Below are 14951 nucleotides of genomic sequence, written 5' to 3' on the forward strand. Positions count from 1 at the left end.
CAAACCAAATGAGGATCCTCCATGAATACTTACTCAGCTCGAGCTGTCCTTCCGGTGGAGACACCATGCCCACGAGGAGCTGCAAATGGAAGCCGCACCTGGAGCTTACAGCCAGGCCTTTATATATCCTAAGTGAGCAAGCATAATACAGAAGCAAATGTGGTAGTTTAGCTATTGGCTAGGGAGGTCGCATGCAGCATAGCAACAGGGGCCGACATAGCAACAGGGGCCGGTTTTAGCTTAGTGGCGAATTTCAAACCTAAACTTCTGATAAGGATCTCTGACCTTCTTTGTTCCCAGCCTCACAGGAGCCATATCAGCACTTACTGTTCCTTCAATAGTTACACTCTTTGGCAGCCCCAGTACTCCCTGAATCTAACATTGGAATTGGCTGCACATGTGGTGGGTAGAAGTGGTTTTGAGAAACTGAAGGTATAAGTGTCTCTCCAGTAAGAACATATGAAAATTTCCCTAATAGATCAAGGTTCCTCAACATTGGCATTATTGACATTTTGGGCCAGATATTTGTTTGCTGTTGAAGGAGGGTATAGGTGGCTGTCTTGTACACTGTTGAATGTTCAACAGTATCCCTGGCCTCTATGCACTAGATGTCAGTAGCACCTCCCAGCCCCCAATTGTGACAACCAAAGATATTTCCAAAAATTACCAAATGTCCCCTGGGGGGGAATTAGCCACAGTTAAGAACCACTGCAATAGATGGGAGCCCCCATCTCTATAATGATGAGCTCTATAGCCCTCCTTGCTCAAATATTCTATAACTTTATAACTTCCCTAATTTAGTATAAAATAATAGTAAGAGCATTAATTGTGGAACCAAACTGCCTGGGTTTGAATCCTAACTCCACTGCAATGTAGCTGTATGACCATGAATAGATTGTTTAAACTCTCTATTTCTGGTACCTCAGCAGTAAAATGGGGATAATGACAGGAATGAGAGGTTGTACTTCATAGGTTGTTGTGACTTTTAAATTGATGTACATTAAATGCCTAGAAAAGTGCCAGGCACATGTAAGTATTAAATGTTAACTGTTATTAGTCTTGCTATAATTACTATCATTAATACTATTATTCATCATTTATATAAGTCCTGGTACATTCCAGAGGTATAATGTCTCACACAGCTTTGGACCACTATCTTCCCTTTACAGAAATGACTAGAGAGCTAGGTCCACAGTTCAGGACCACACAATGCAAAGAGATTTTATGTGGATGTGGGTCTATGAAATAGGCATTGCAAATAAGCCAGACTTTGTGCAATTGCTAAGTTCTTGCAGAGTTCACTTTTTCTTTTGTATTTTTCTGAAGCTGGAAATGGGGAGAGACAGTCAGACAGACTCCCGCATGCGCCCAACCAGGATCCACCTGGCACGCCCACCAGGGGCGATGCTCTGCCCACCAGGGGGCGATGCTCTTCTCCTCCGGGACGGCGCTCTGCCGCGACCAGAGCCACTCTAGCGCCTGGGGCAGAGGCCAAGGAGCCATCCCCAGCGCCCGGGCCATCTTTGCTCCAATGGAGCCTTGGCTGCGGGAGGGGAAGAGAGAGACAGAGAGGAAGGAGAGGGGGAGGGGTGGAGAAGCAGATGGGCGCTTCTCCTATGTGCCCTGGCCAGGAATCGAACCCTGGTCCCCCGCACGCCAGGCCGACGCTCTACCGCTGAGCCAACCGGCCAGGGCCCAGAGTTCACTTTAAAAGTACACTATGGCACCTACTTTGAGCAAGTCACTGTAGAATATACAAATGTAAATGAGATTTATATTCCCTGTCCTCAAGGAATTGACTAATATGGCAGCTAGGAGGACATTAATTTTGGTACATTGAATTGCCTTAAATTATCAAAAAAATAATCCACTCATTTCCTCCACCTCCAGTTTTATCTTCCTTAAAGTTCATATTTCTGTAATTGTGATTTTCTCATATTATCAGCATGTTAGGATTTTAATACCTCAAATTATCATCAGTTTATCTCCCTCTCACTCTTCATATAAAATGTTTAATATTCTGTCCTCAGAAGAAAACTACCAACAGAGATTTTATCTTATTATAACAAAGAGTAGTATCACATTCAGAATAGCTTGGCACCTGCTTCTAGAAAGAAGAATGTCTGCAGGACTCTCATATATATTCATATATTTCTTCATTCATTTGTTTAAAATAGTTTATTGAACATCTACTCCTTGTCAGACATGGTATCTAACTACTAGGAATAGCCAAGAGGAATAAGGTATTTCAGAGTATAAGGGGATATATATATGTATAAAGAGATGATAAAAATATAATCTGGTAAGGGTTATAATAGTAATGTGTTCAATGAGCTAGGAGAACAGAAAATAAAGGGGCTCTTTGAGAGAGAGTTTATTGTGACTAATAAGACTATGGGCATTGGCATCAGAGCTACCTGGGTAAATATTTTTTATTCTACCACTTTTAGCTGTGTGATATTGAGTTGATTAAAGTATTTGTGCCTCAGTTTCATACCTATAGGATGTATTGTAATAATTCCTATATATTCTGTGTCATTCAGTAGACTTCAAGCCCTTCAAGGGTTGGAACTACTTCACCATCATCAATTGAATTATTACCATGTTATTATTACCACTTACCAAGTGCTCAGTGTGAGCCAGAAGCCATACTAAATTGTTTACCCACATTATCTAATTTAATCTTTAATAAACCTATCAGGTTGATGCTGTTATTTTGATAATTTTTTCATTTGCCTTTTTTCTCATCAAACCCAATTATTTATTCAGAGCACTTACCACAATATGAAATTATTTTATATTAATTTGTATTTTAATTCTCCTGCATTGGAGTATAGCTTCAGAAGACCAAAGGTGAGATATGTTTCACTCATTGTAATGTCTTCAACAACTAGAACAGTGCCTGACACATAGAAAATATTCAATAAATGTATGATAAATGTGGAAAGAAGGTTGGAAGGCAGACCAACCAATTGAGAAAAAATTAGAAAAGAGAATGAGCACATTATAGTTACTAAGTAGTAGAACTAGAGCCATCTGACTCTCAAAGCCATGTTCATGAGCACTAAGCAGAATTGCTTCCCACTCTTAACAGACTTTCAATAAATGCTTGTTGACAAAATCCTCTCTCAACTTTGTAAAATACTGTGCAACAAAATTATAGCAAGCATAAAAACCAATGGATATAATCCCGGACATAAAAAGTAATTATAGAGAGTAAATTGTCAGAAAAGGAAAGCTTTTCTCTTAACAAAAGACTGTAGTTGGTGAGATGGCATCATCATACTAAACTTGTTTCAAAGGAAATAAAGGAAACATTTGACTACAGGATGGGTGTATCACAGAATGTGTGTGTGTGCATGGTCCTTAGGATCAAATAAGTTTGACAGTAATTCACTAATCAGTTAAGTACAAACAATTCAATGGAAGGAATTTAATAGTCATGGAGTGTTACCAACTTAAAGCCAACAATCACTTTTAAAACTTTTATTATTTTGGTGCTAATGAAATTTTATTTCAAAGTGCCATATCTACAATCAATTTACCTAGAAGACACTCATTTGCAAATACTTTACAACCTATAATCTCTTGTGTAGTTGTCACACAGTCAAAACAAGAGAACCAGCATAGCAGTATATGTTCTTCAGATTTAGGTGAGGTATTTTGAAGACTATTTATCAACCACTAGCAGTTGCCTTCTGAATAGTCTTGGCTACTACCAGTGAGTGTAGGACTAGTAGGGAAATGAGAAACATTTTCATTTAATGACATTTAACTACTTTTATAAAACAAATAAATTTATGGATGTCCATTTTTAGTCTGGAAGGTGAATCAGGCCAGGATTTAACTTTTCCACCATTAAGTGGTAATTCCAAACAGATGTTTACCACAGTATGTTCTATTAGTGCAAAACTTAATTCCAGATTGCTGCCTGAGATGATCACCTAGGATTTCTCTTTAAAAGTAAAAATTTACAAGCTGGCACATATGTATGACTATGTCTATATGAGAAAAAAATTGTACCTAATAAGATTAAACTGAATTATTACTTGGGTAAATCTATCCTTCGTTATAACTGTAAGTAATTTCCTCATGTAAATTCATTTGTCCTACAGAGAAAAAATCAGTTTAGCAATTATACCATTCCTTTTAAGATAATATATCATTCCAAAAAGGTATACAAATAATCAATGAATATCATTGTGTAAATTGCTTTTTGTGTCCCAAATCAATATGTTGATATTCTTAATTCATTCATCCAAATATTTCTTGAATACCTGCTTTATACCAGATACTGAACTAAGAAATAGGGAAACATAGATGCCCAAAACCCATTCTATAATCTAAATAAATAAAATTAGAAGCAAAAGAAAAGTGACAATACCACAAAAATACAAAGAATTATAAACGAGCATGCAGGCTAGCAGAAGAGAGACACGTATCCAATGACTACAATAAAAGGCAGTCAATGATAAGTGTTCAGTTGTCCTTGCTTCCTGGAATGCTCTTCAGCACTAATTCTCCATTCACTACATGGAAGAAAGTCTTATCCCACATTAAAGACGCATTCCAAATATATAATTCTTAGCAGTGAAGACTTCCCTGGTATTTCTCATCTCCTCCACCCATCCCCCCACCCACCCACCAAGCACAAACACATCCATCCAAACTCATTCCATCAGATTTAATTATACTTCTGTTCTCATAGCACTTTACTCATAGTTTTACTACAGCACTTAGTCAATAATTTGTATTGGTTGTTTAGATGTCATGTCTCATATTATACTGTGAGTCCTTCCATAGTAGTAAATGAGGTTTGGTTTTGTTTTCATTTCTGAATTCTTAGTCACTAGCATATAATCTGGCATATAGTAAAATAGAAGTTTGGTTTCAGGAGGAGTGAGAGAAAAAGCAAAAATCAAATTCTAGATATAATGTTATGAGAATACATAGGAAGGAGTAATTAATTCCAGTGAGGTGGCTTCACAGACAAAGTGACACTGAGATGACTCTTATAAAAGGAGTAGAATTTGCCTGACCTGTGGTGGCGCAGTGGATAAAATGTCAACCTGGAAACGCTGAGGTTGCCGGTTCAAAACCCTGGCCTTGCTTGGTCAAGGCACATATGGGAGTTGATGCTTTCTGCTCCTCCCCCCTTCTCTCTCTCTCTCTCTCTCTCCCTCCCTCTCCCTCTCTCTCTCTCCCTCTCTCTCCCCTCTCTATAATGAATAAATAAAATCTTTAAAAGGAGTAGAATTTGACAGATGGAGATAAGTGTTGGGGGAGGGGAAGGAGATGAGAAAGACTTTTAAGGCAGAATTCCTTAAGAATTTAAGAACCAAATTCATTGTAGCAAAATACTGCTATTAATTACACATGTTCCTTTTCTGTTCATGTAAACAAGTCTAGTAAGAACTCTATTTGATAACATTTAACAGGCGTTTTGAATTATTATATATTGTGAAGATAGTAATTCGTTGCTGTCCTTGAAAATAACTGGTGATTTAATTCTCTCTCTACACCCACCAAATAGGTTCAGAGTTTGGCTAGGTTGGTCCATTGTAAATTCTAATTTTTTTATCTCAAAAAATTTATTGAGACTAATTCTTGATTTTCTTATATTTCCCAGGACTGCAGAGCCAATGAGTAGCCAGACTGTTGCAATTTTTTATCATTTATTTACTTATTTATTTATTTTGCTGTTGGAGACCAATTCTTCCGAACCTAGCTTTTTCCTTTGGGAGTCATTCTCCAACCACTAGAGAAAATGAAAGTGCAGAAACAGTAATCCCTAAAGGTTCCTTCTAGCTACAATATTCCCTAAAAACTTGTCTCCTCTGGATAAGGACTGGAGTCTAGAACCTACTAATCACTATATAAGCTATTGACCCAAAAATATTTGATTCCCCATGTTTGTTTTCCTGATAATATTTACAAGGAAGGTATTTTTAGCCTTCTATACTTTCATGGGAGATCACTGAAAACTGAGTGTGAGGATTAGAGTTTCTATAGATGAAGAAATCACCAGTTCTGAAATGTGACTTCTGACTGCAGTAATGAATGTTTAGAATCATCAATTGCTCTGTTTGTGTCAGGGTGAGGGAGGGGAGATTATGGAGAGGAGTCATAGACAACATAGGAAATTAATAAAACCTAATACTTCAGAAATAATGTTGTAGAGTTGGGAACCTGAAATAAACATGATTATAACTAGTGTCACTGTAATGAATACAATTTACAAAAAAAAAAAAAGAAATAATGCATTTGTGTATTTGTGTATTCACTTTTGCTTGTTATGACTATTCAATGACCAAAATAGCACTTGTATAAATAACCTGTACAAGGATCATCCCTAATATTGCCAGGCTGGAAGGATTTGATAGGTAATAGCAAGCTACTGAAGTTTAAGGAATAAAGAGCTGCTATGACATGAGTAGATGTAAAAGGCTTAATGAAGAAGTGGGAAATATACTTCTGACTATAGATATCCATAGAAAAAGAACTTTCCATGGCTTTTCTCCTACCTCCCTCTATGCTCGCCAAAATAAAAGTCTTTTATGCTAAGATGACTTATAATTATATCTCTCCTAACTGTGCAGTATATACATGCACATTCATATATAACCCACTTCAATGTCTTGGTTTATGTCATCCATACACCTGAATTATCTCCCCCCCCCTCTTTTTTACCTCTCTAATAACTGCCTATCACTCAAAACATGTTCTATAGAAATCTATCCCATTCTTTCAAATTCTATCTTCTCCATGAAGCTTTTCCCACATACTCAAGCTAAGTAGCTCTTCATTCCTTAAACTTCAGTAACATTTTGAATCTATACCATTTAAGTTTTTCATTTTTCCTACTTGTTCAATTGGAGATAGTAAAACATAGTGGATAAAAGTGTACATCCTGTGTAATCTTGAACTATATATGCAACCTTTCAAAGTCTCTCATCTAGTAAATGGAGATAAAAATAGTCCCTATCTCATAGGATTGTTTGAAAGTTAAATGAGAGTAATGCATACTAAGTGCTCTACTATCTAGCATATGACAAGTGTTCAATAATTACTAGTAGTAATGAATGTAGATGGTGAGAGTAGCAATAATAATCATCATCATCACCTTCATCATCAGTCTCATCAATTAGATTATATAATCTTTGAATGCAGGTACTATGTCTTCTATCTTATTCTCTGGTATCCCTCTAATTCTAAAAATACTCAGTTGCCTAATTTAATATATGTTGATTGTATGTTCAGTTCTATTCAATAGTATTTCCTCAAAGATATATTGAATCAAGAATATATATTTTTCATATTTATTGCTACTATGAAAGTCCTTGGATTTTCCCCCTCTCCTGGGTTTGCATGCATAATAGTTTAGATAAAAGTTCACTGAATATGCAACTAGACTATAAGAAGAATGGGAACCTGTTTAATCATCCCAAGTCCTGTGATGTATATGCTTAAAGAAAGAAGAAGAAAAGAAAACAAACAAAAAAACCCCAGAAAATCACAAAACTCTAATGAACAAAGTCAAAAGAACTAAATAATTAAGAGATTTCATATTGTGAAAATGTCAGTTCTTCCCAACTGATTCAATGCAATTGCATTCAAAATCCAAATAAGTTATTTGGTAGATATTAATAAGCTGATAATAAAATTTATGTGGAGAAGCAAAGGACCCAGAATATTCAATGCAATATTGAAAGAGAAGAACTAACTTGGGAGACTAATGCAACCCAAATATAAAACTTGCTATAAAGGTACAGTTATCAAGATGTGTGATATTGATGAAAATAGATAAATAAGTCAATGGAACAGAATAGAGCACCCAGAAATAGAACCACATAAATAGAGCCAACTAATCTTTTGAGAAAGGATCAAATGCAACACAATGAATCAAAGATAGTCTTCTCAACAAATAGTGCTGAAAAACTGGACATCCACATGCCAAAAAAAAGAAAAAAAATTAGACACAGACCTTATGCCCTTCACAAAAATCAGTTCAGAGTTAAAGACCGAAATGTAAAACACAAAACTATAAAACTCTTGTAAGTTAACAAAGGAGAAAACCTTGATGACCCTAGGTATAGGGTGATGACTCTTTAGATACACCACCAAAGGCACAGTCCATAAAATAAATAATTGATAAGATGGACTTAATTAAAATAAAAAATTTCTTCTCCACAATAGACAATGCCAACAGAATGAAAAGATAAGCAACAGACTGGAAAAAAATATTTGCAGTATATGCATCTGATAAAAGACTATCTATAATATACAAAGAACTTCTAAAACTCAGTAGTAAGAAAACATCCTGATTTAAAGATGAGTGAAAGACTTTAATAGATACCTCACCAAAAAATATATATAGATAGCAAATAAGCATATGAAAAAAATTCTCAACATCACATGTCATCAGATTAAACATCAATTAAAACAACAAGATGCCACTAACATATCTATAAGTATGTCCAAAATCCAGAACACTGACACTAAATACTGGTGAGGATGTGGAGCAGCAGGAACTTCATTCATTGCTGGTGGAAATGCAAAATGGTATGGCCACTTTGGAAGAAAGATTGATAATTCTTACAAAACTAAACATGCTTTTGTCATATGATCTAGTAATTATGAGGCTTGGTATATAGCAAAGGAGTTGCAAATTTATGTCCACACAAAAATGTGGGGGGAGGAGGGATGCTTTTAGGGAGACACTAGAATCTATGTAAACCCAGTAAATAAATAAATTAATTTTAAAAATATGCACACAAATATATATTTATAGCAGTTTTATTCACAATTGCCAAAAGTTAGAAGCAACTACAATGTTCTTCAGTAGGTAAATGGATAAATAAACTTTTGTATATCCAGACAATGAACACAGCACTAAAAAGAAATGAACTATCAAGGCATGAAAATACACAGAAGAAATTAAATGCATATTACTAAGTTAAAGAAGCCAATCTGAAAAAGCTACATACTGTACGATTCCAACTAAATGGCATTCTAGAAAAAGAAAAACCCATAGATTGTACAAAACGAGCGTGAACCCTCATGTGTTAAAACTACAGCTTTTGGGTGATTATGATGTGTCAATCAATCTAAGTTCATCAGTTGTAACAAATGTACCACTATGCTGGGGGATGTTGATACTGGGGAAAGCTATACATATGTCTGGGCAGAGGGTATATATGTGAAATCCCTGGACCTTTCCTTGCTGTGAACCTAATACTGCTCTAAAAAAATATTTATTAAAAAGAAACAAGGGAGTGACGTCACGGAAATGGCGCCGTGAGAAGCGCGTCCGACAGCTCTCCCCTAAATCACAACAAATTTATCAACTAGAAACAGAAAAATTTATCCTCGGAGCATTCCGGAGTTCCACACAAACTGAAAGCAAAAGGACTGTTATCACTTGAATCTGAGAGACGAGGGTGTGGAGGAAGCTACCGCAGCGACACTCATTCAAGCCGCCAGGGAGTGCGCCCGCGTGCTATCAATAAGACCACCCTCAGATGCCGATAAGAAAGAGGAAATCGAATATTATGGATACAAAAGAAAGAGAGGTAACACAAATAGATGTGGAAAAATCTATGGAGAAAAGACTTAACATATTGGAAGCCTTGGAGCTAAATGACAGAGAATTTAAACTAGAAATCTTAAAAATACTCAGAGATATACAAGAAAACACAGAAAGGCAATATAGGGAGATCAGAAAACAACTCAATGAACACAAAGAATATATTACCAAGGAAATTGAAACTATAAAAACAAATCAAACAGAAATGAAAAACTCAATTCACGAGCTGAAAAACGAGGTAACAAGCTTAGCTAACAGAACAGCCCAGATTGAAGATAGGATTAGTGAAATAGAAGACAAACAACTTGAGGCACAACAGAGAGAAGAAGAAAGAGACTCAAAAATAATAAAAAACGAGAAAGCCCTACAGGAATTGTCTGACTCCATCAGAAAGAATAACATAAGAATAATAGGTATATCAGAGGGAGAAGAGAAAGAAAATGGAATGGAGAATATACTCAAACAAATAATAGACGAGAACTTCCCAAGCCTGTGGAAGGAACTAAAGCCTCAAATTCAAGAAGCAAACAGAACACCAAGTTTTCTTAACCCCAACAAACCCACTCCAAGGCACATCATAATAAAGATGACACAAACCAATGACAAAGAAAAAATTCTCAAGGCAGCCAGGGAAAAGAAGAGTACAACATATAAAGGAAGGCCTATTAGATTATCATCAGATTTCTCAGCAGAAACTCTACAAGCTAGAAGAGAGTGGACCCCAATATTTAAAGCCCTGAAAGAGAGGAACTTTCAGCCAAGAATACTATACCCATCAAAGCTATCCTTCAAGTATGAAGGAGATATAAAAACATTCACAAATACAGAAAAGATGAGAGAATTTATCAACAGAAAGCCCCCACTCCAGGAAATACTAAGGGGGGTTTTCCAACCAGATTCAAAGAACAAAAGAAAACAACACCACAAGTAACAGCTCCACCAAGAACACAATAAAACCAAACTTAAACTGTGACAACAAAGGAAAAAAAGGGGAGAGAGGATGGAGATTAACAGTAGCAAAGGATGATGAAGTGCAGAAATACTTATAAGATAGGGTACTACAATGAATATGGTAGGTACCCTTTTCATTACTTAATGGTAACCACCCTTAAAAAAACCACCACAAAAACACTTGACTTAAAAAAGGTAGCAACAGAGGAAAGAAGTATGGAATACAAACAAACAAAAACAAATGATAGAAAAACAAAAGAGAAGAATCAAACTAGATACAAAACTAACAGAAAGCAATTTATAAAATGGCAGTAGGGAACCCACAAGTGTCAATAATTACACTAAATGTAAATGGATTAAACTTACCAATAAAAAGACACAGAGTAGCAGAATGGATTAAAAAAGAAAATCCAACTATATGCTGCCTACAAGAAACACATCTAAGCAACAAGGATAAAAACAAATTCAAAGTGAAAGGCTGGAAAACAATACTCCAAGCAAACAACACCCAAAAAAAAGCAGGTGTAGCAATACTCATATCTAATAATGTTGACTACAAGACAGAAAAAGTACTCAGAGACAAAAATGGTCATTTCATAATGATTAAGGGGAAGTTGAATCAAGAAGACATAACAATCCTTAATATATATGCACCAAACAAAGGAGCACCAAAATATATAAGACAGCTACTTATTGACCTTAAAACAAAAACTAACAAAAATACAATCATACTTGGAGACCTCAATACACCGCTGACAGCTCTAGATCGGTCATCCAAACAGAGAATCAATAAAGATATAATGGCCTTAAACGAAATACTAGAACACCTGGATATGATAGACATCTACAGGACACTTCATCCCAAAGCGACAGAGTATACATTTTTCTCTAGTGTACATGGAACATTCTCAAGAATTGACCATATGTTGGGCCACAAAGACAATATCAGCAAATTTAGAAAAATTGAAATTGTACCAAGCATATTTTCTGATCATAAAGCCCTGAAACTAGAATTCAACTGCAAGAAAGAGGGGGAAAAACCCACAAAAATGTGGAAACTAAACAACATACTTCTAAAAAATGAATGGGTCAAAGAAGAAATAAGCGCAGAAATCAAAAGATATATACAGACAAATGAAAATGAAAATACGACATATCAGAATCTCTGGGATGCAGCAAAAGCAGTAATAAGAGGAAAGTTCATATCACTTCAGGCCTATATGAACAAACAAGAGAGAGCCGAAGTAAACCACTTAACTTCACACCTTAAGGAACTAGAAAAAGAAGAACAAAGACAACCCAAAACCAGCCGAAGAAAGGAGATAATAAAAATCAGAGCAGAAATAAATGAAATAGAGAACAGAAAAACTATAGAAAAAATCAATAAAACAAGGAGCTGGTTCTTTGAAAAGATCAACAAAATTGACAAACCCTTGGCAAGACTTACCAAGGAAAAAAGACACAGGACTCAAATAAATAAAATCCAAAATGAAAGAGGAGAGATCACCACAGACATCATAGAAATACAAAGAATTATTGTAGAATACTATGAAAAATTATATGCCACCAAATACAACAACCTAGAAGAAATGGATAAATTCCTAGAACAATACAACCTTCCTAGACTGAGTCATGAAGAAGCAGAAAGCCTAAACAGACCAATCAGCAGGGAGGAAATAGAAAAAACTATTAAAAATCTCCCCAAAAATAAAAGTCCAGGCCCAGACAGTTATACTAGTGAATTCTATCAAACATTCAAAGAAGACTTGGTTCCTATTCTACTCAAAGTCTTCCAAAAAATTGAAGAAGAAGCAATACTTCCAAACACATTTTATGAGGCCAACATAACCCTCATACCAAAACCTGGCAAGGATGGCACAAAGAAAGAAAACTACAGACCAATATCTCTAATGAATACAGATGCTAAAATACTAAACAAAATACTGGCAAACCGAATACAACAACATATTAAAAAAATAATACATCATGATCAAGTGGGATTCATCCCAGAATCTCAAGGATGGTTCAACATACGCAAAACGGTTAACGTAATACACCATATCAACAAAACAAAGAACAAAAACCACATGATCTTATCAATAGATGCAGAAAAGGCTTTTGATAAAATACAACACAATTTTATGTTTAAGACTCTCAACAAAATGGGTATAGAAGGAAAATATCTCAACATGATAAAGGCCATATATGATAAACCATCAGCCAACATCCTATTAAACGGCATAAAACTGAGGACTTTCTACCTTAAATCAGGAACAAGACAGGGTTGTCCACTCTCTCCACTCTTATTCAACGTGGTGCTAGAAGTTCTGGCCAGAGCAATCAGACAAGACAAAGAAATAAAAGGCATCCATATCGGAAAAGAAGAAGTAAAGCTATCACTTTTTGCTGATGATATGATCCTATACATCGAAAACCCGAAGGACTCCACAAAAAGATTATTAGAAACAATAAACCAATACAGTAAGGTCGCAGGATACAAAATTAACATACAAAAGTCCATAGCCTTTCTATATGCCAACAATGAAATATTAGAAAACGAACTCAAAAAAATAATCCCCTTCACGATTGCAACAAAAAAAATAAAATACCTAGGAATAAACATAACAAAGAACGTAAAGGACCTATATAATGAAAATTACAAAGCATTGTTAAGGGAAATCGAAAAAGATACAATGAGATGGAAAAATATTCCTTGTTCTTGGATAGGAAGAATAAATATAATCAAAATGGCCATATTACCCAAAGCAATATACAACTTTAATGCAATTCCCATCAAAATCCCTATGAGATTTTTTAAAGAAATGGAACAAAAAATCATCAGATTTATATGGAACTATAAAAAACCCCGAATAGCCAAAACAATCCTAAGGAAAAAGAATGAAGCTGGGGGCATTACAATACCTGACTTTAAACTATATTATAGGGCCACGATAATTAAAACAGCATGGTATTGGCAGAAAAATAGACACTCAGACCAATGGAACAGAATAGAAAGCCCAGAAATAAAACCACATATATATGGTCAAATAATCTTTGATAAAGGGGCCAACAACACACAATGGAGAAAAGAAAGCCTCTTCAACAAATGGTGTTGGGAAAACTGGAAAGCCACATGCAAAAGAATGAAACTCGACTACAGCCTGTCCCCGTGTACTAAAATTAATTCAAAATGGATCAAAGACCTAAATATAAGACCTGAAACAATAAAGTACATAGAAGAAGACATAGGTACTAAAATCATGGACCTGGGTTTTAAAGAACATTTTATGAACTTGACTCCAATGGCAAGAGAAGTGAAGGCAAAGATAAATGAATGGGACTACATCAGAATTAAAAGTTTTTGCTCAGCAAGAGAAACTGATATCAAAATAAACAGACAGCCAACTATATGGGAACTGATATTTTCAAACGACAGCTCAGATAAGGGCCTAATATCCAAAATTTACAAAGAACTCATAAAACTCAACAACAAACAAACAAGCAATCCAATAAAAAAATGGGAAGAGGACATGAACAGACACTTCTCCCAGGAAGAGATACAAATGGCCAACAGATATATGAAAAGATGCTCAGCTTCATTAGTTATTAGAGAAATGCAAATCAAAACTACAATGAGATACCACCTCACCCCTGTTAGATTAGCTATTATCAACAAGACGGGTAATAGCAAATGTTGGAGAGGCTGTGGAGAAAAAGGAACCCTCATTCACTGTTGGTGGGACTGTAAAGTAGTACAACCATTATGGAGGAAAGTATGGTGGTTCCTCAAAAAACTGCAAATAGAACTACCTTATGACCCAGCAATCCCTCTACTGGGTATATACCCCAAAACCTCAGAAACATTGATACGTGAAGACACATGTAGCCCCATGTTCATTGCAGCACTGTTCACAGTGGCCAAGACATGGAAACAACCAAAAAGCCCTTCAATAGAAGACTGGATAAAGAAGATGTGGCACATATACACTATGGAATACTACTCAGCCATAAGAAATGATGACATCGGATCATTTACAGCAAAATGGTGGGATCTTGATAACATTATAAGGAGTGAAATAAGCAAATCAGAAAAAAACAAGAACTACATGATTCCATACATTGGTGGAACATAAAAATGAGACTAAGAGACATGGACAAGAGTGTGGTGGTTACCAAGGGTGGGGGGGGAGGGAGGACATGGGAGGGAGGGAGGGTGAGTTAGGGGGAGGGGGAGGGGCACAGAGAACTAGATAGAGGGTGACGGAGGACAATCTGACTTTGGGCGAGGGGTTTGCAACATAATTTGATGACAAAATAACCTAGACATGTTTTCTTTGAATATATGTACCCTGATTTATTAATGTCATCCCATTACCATTCATAAAAATTTATTAAAGATAAAAAAAAAAAAAAA

The 14951-nt window shown here is 35.7% G+C and overlaps 1 protein-coding gene across 8 annotated transcripts in view; it reads left to right on the forward strand.

Moving 5' to 3' along the window:
• The window catches only part of ENOX2 (ecto-NOX disulfide-thiol exchanger 2), a 396229-nt gene that overhangs the window by 245576 nt on the left and 135702 nt on the right, over window positions 1–14951 (forward strand). The gene's annotated exons all lie outside the window — the stretch shown is intronic.

This window comes from Saccopteryx bilineata, chromosome X (assembly GCF_036850765.1).
Source record: "Saccopteryx bilineata isolate mSacBil1 chromosome X, mSacBil1_pri_phased_curated, whole genome shotgun sequence".
Classification (NCBI taxonomy): domain Eukaryota; kingdom Metazoa; phylum Chordata; class Mammalia; order Chiroptera; family Emballonuridae; genus Saccopteryx; species Saccopteryx bilineata.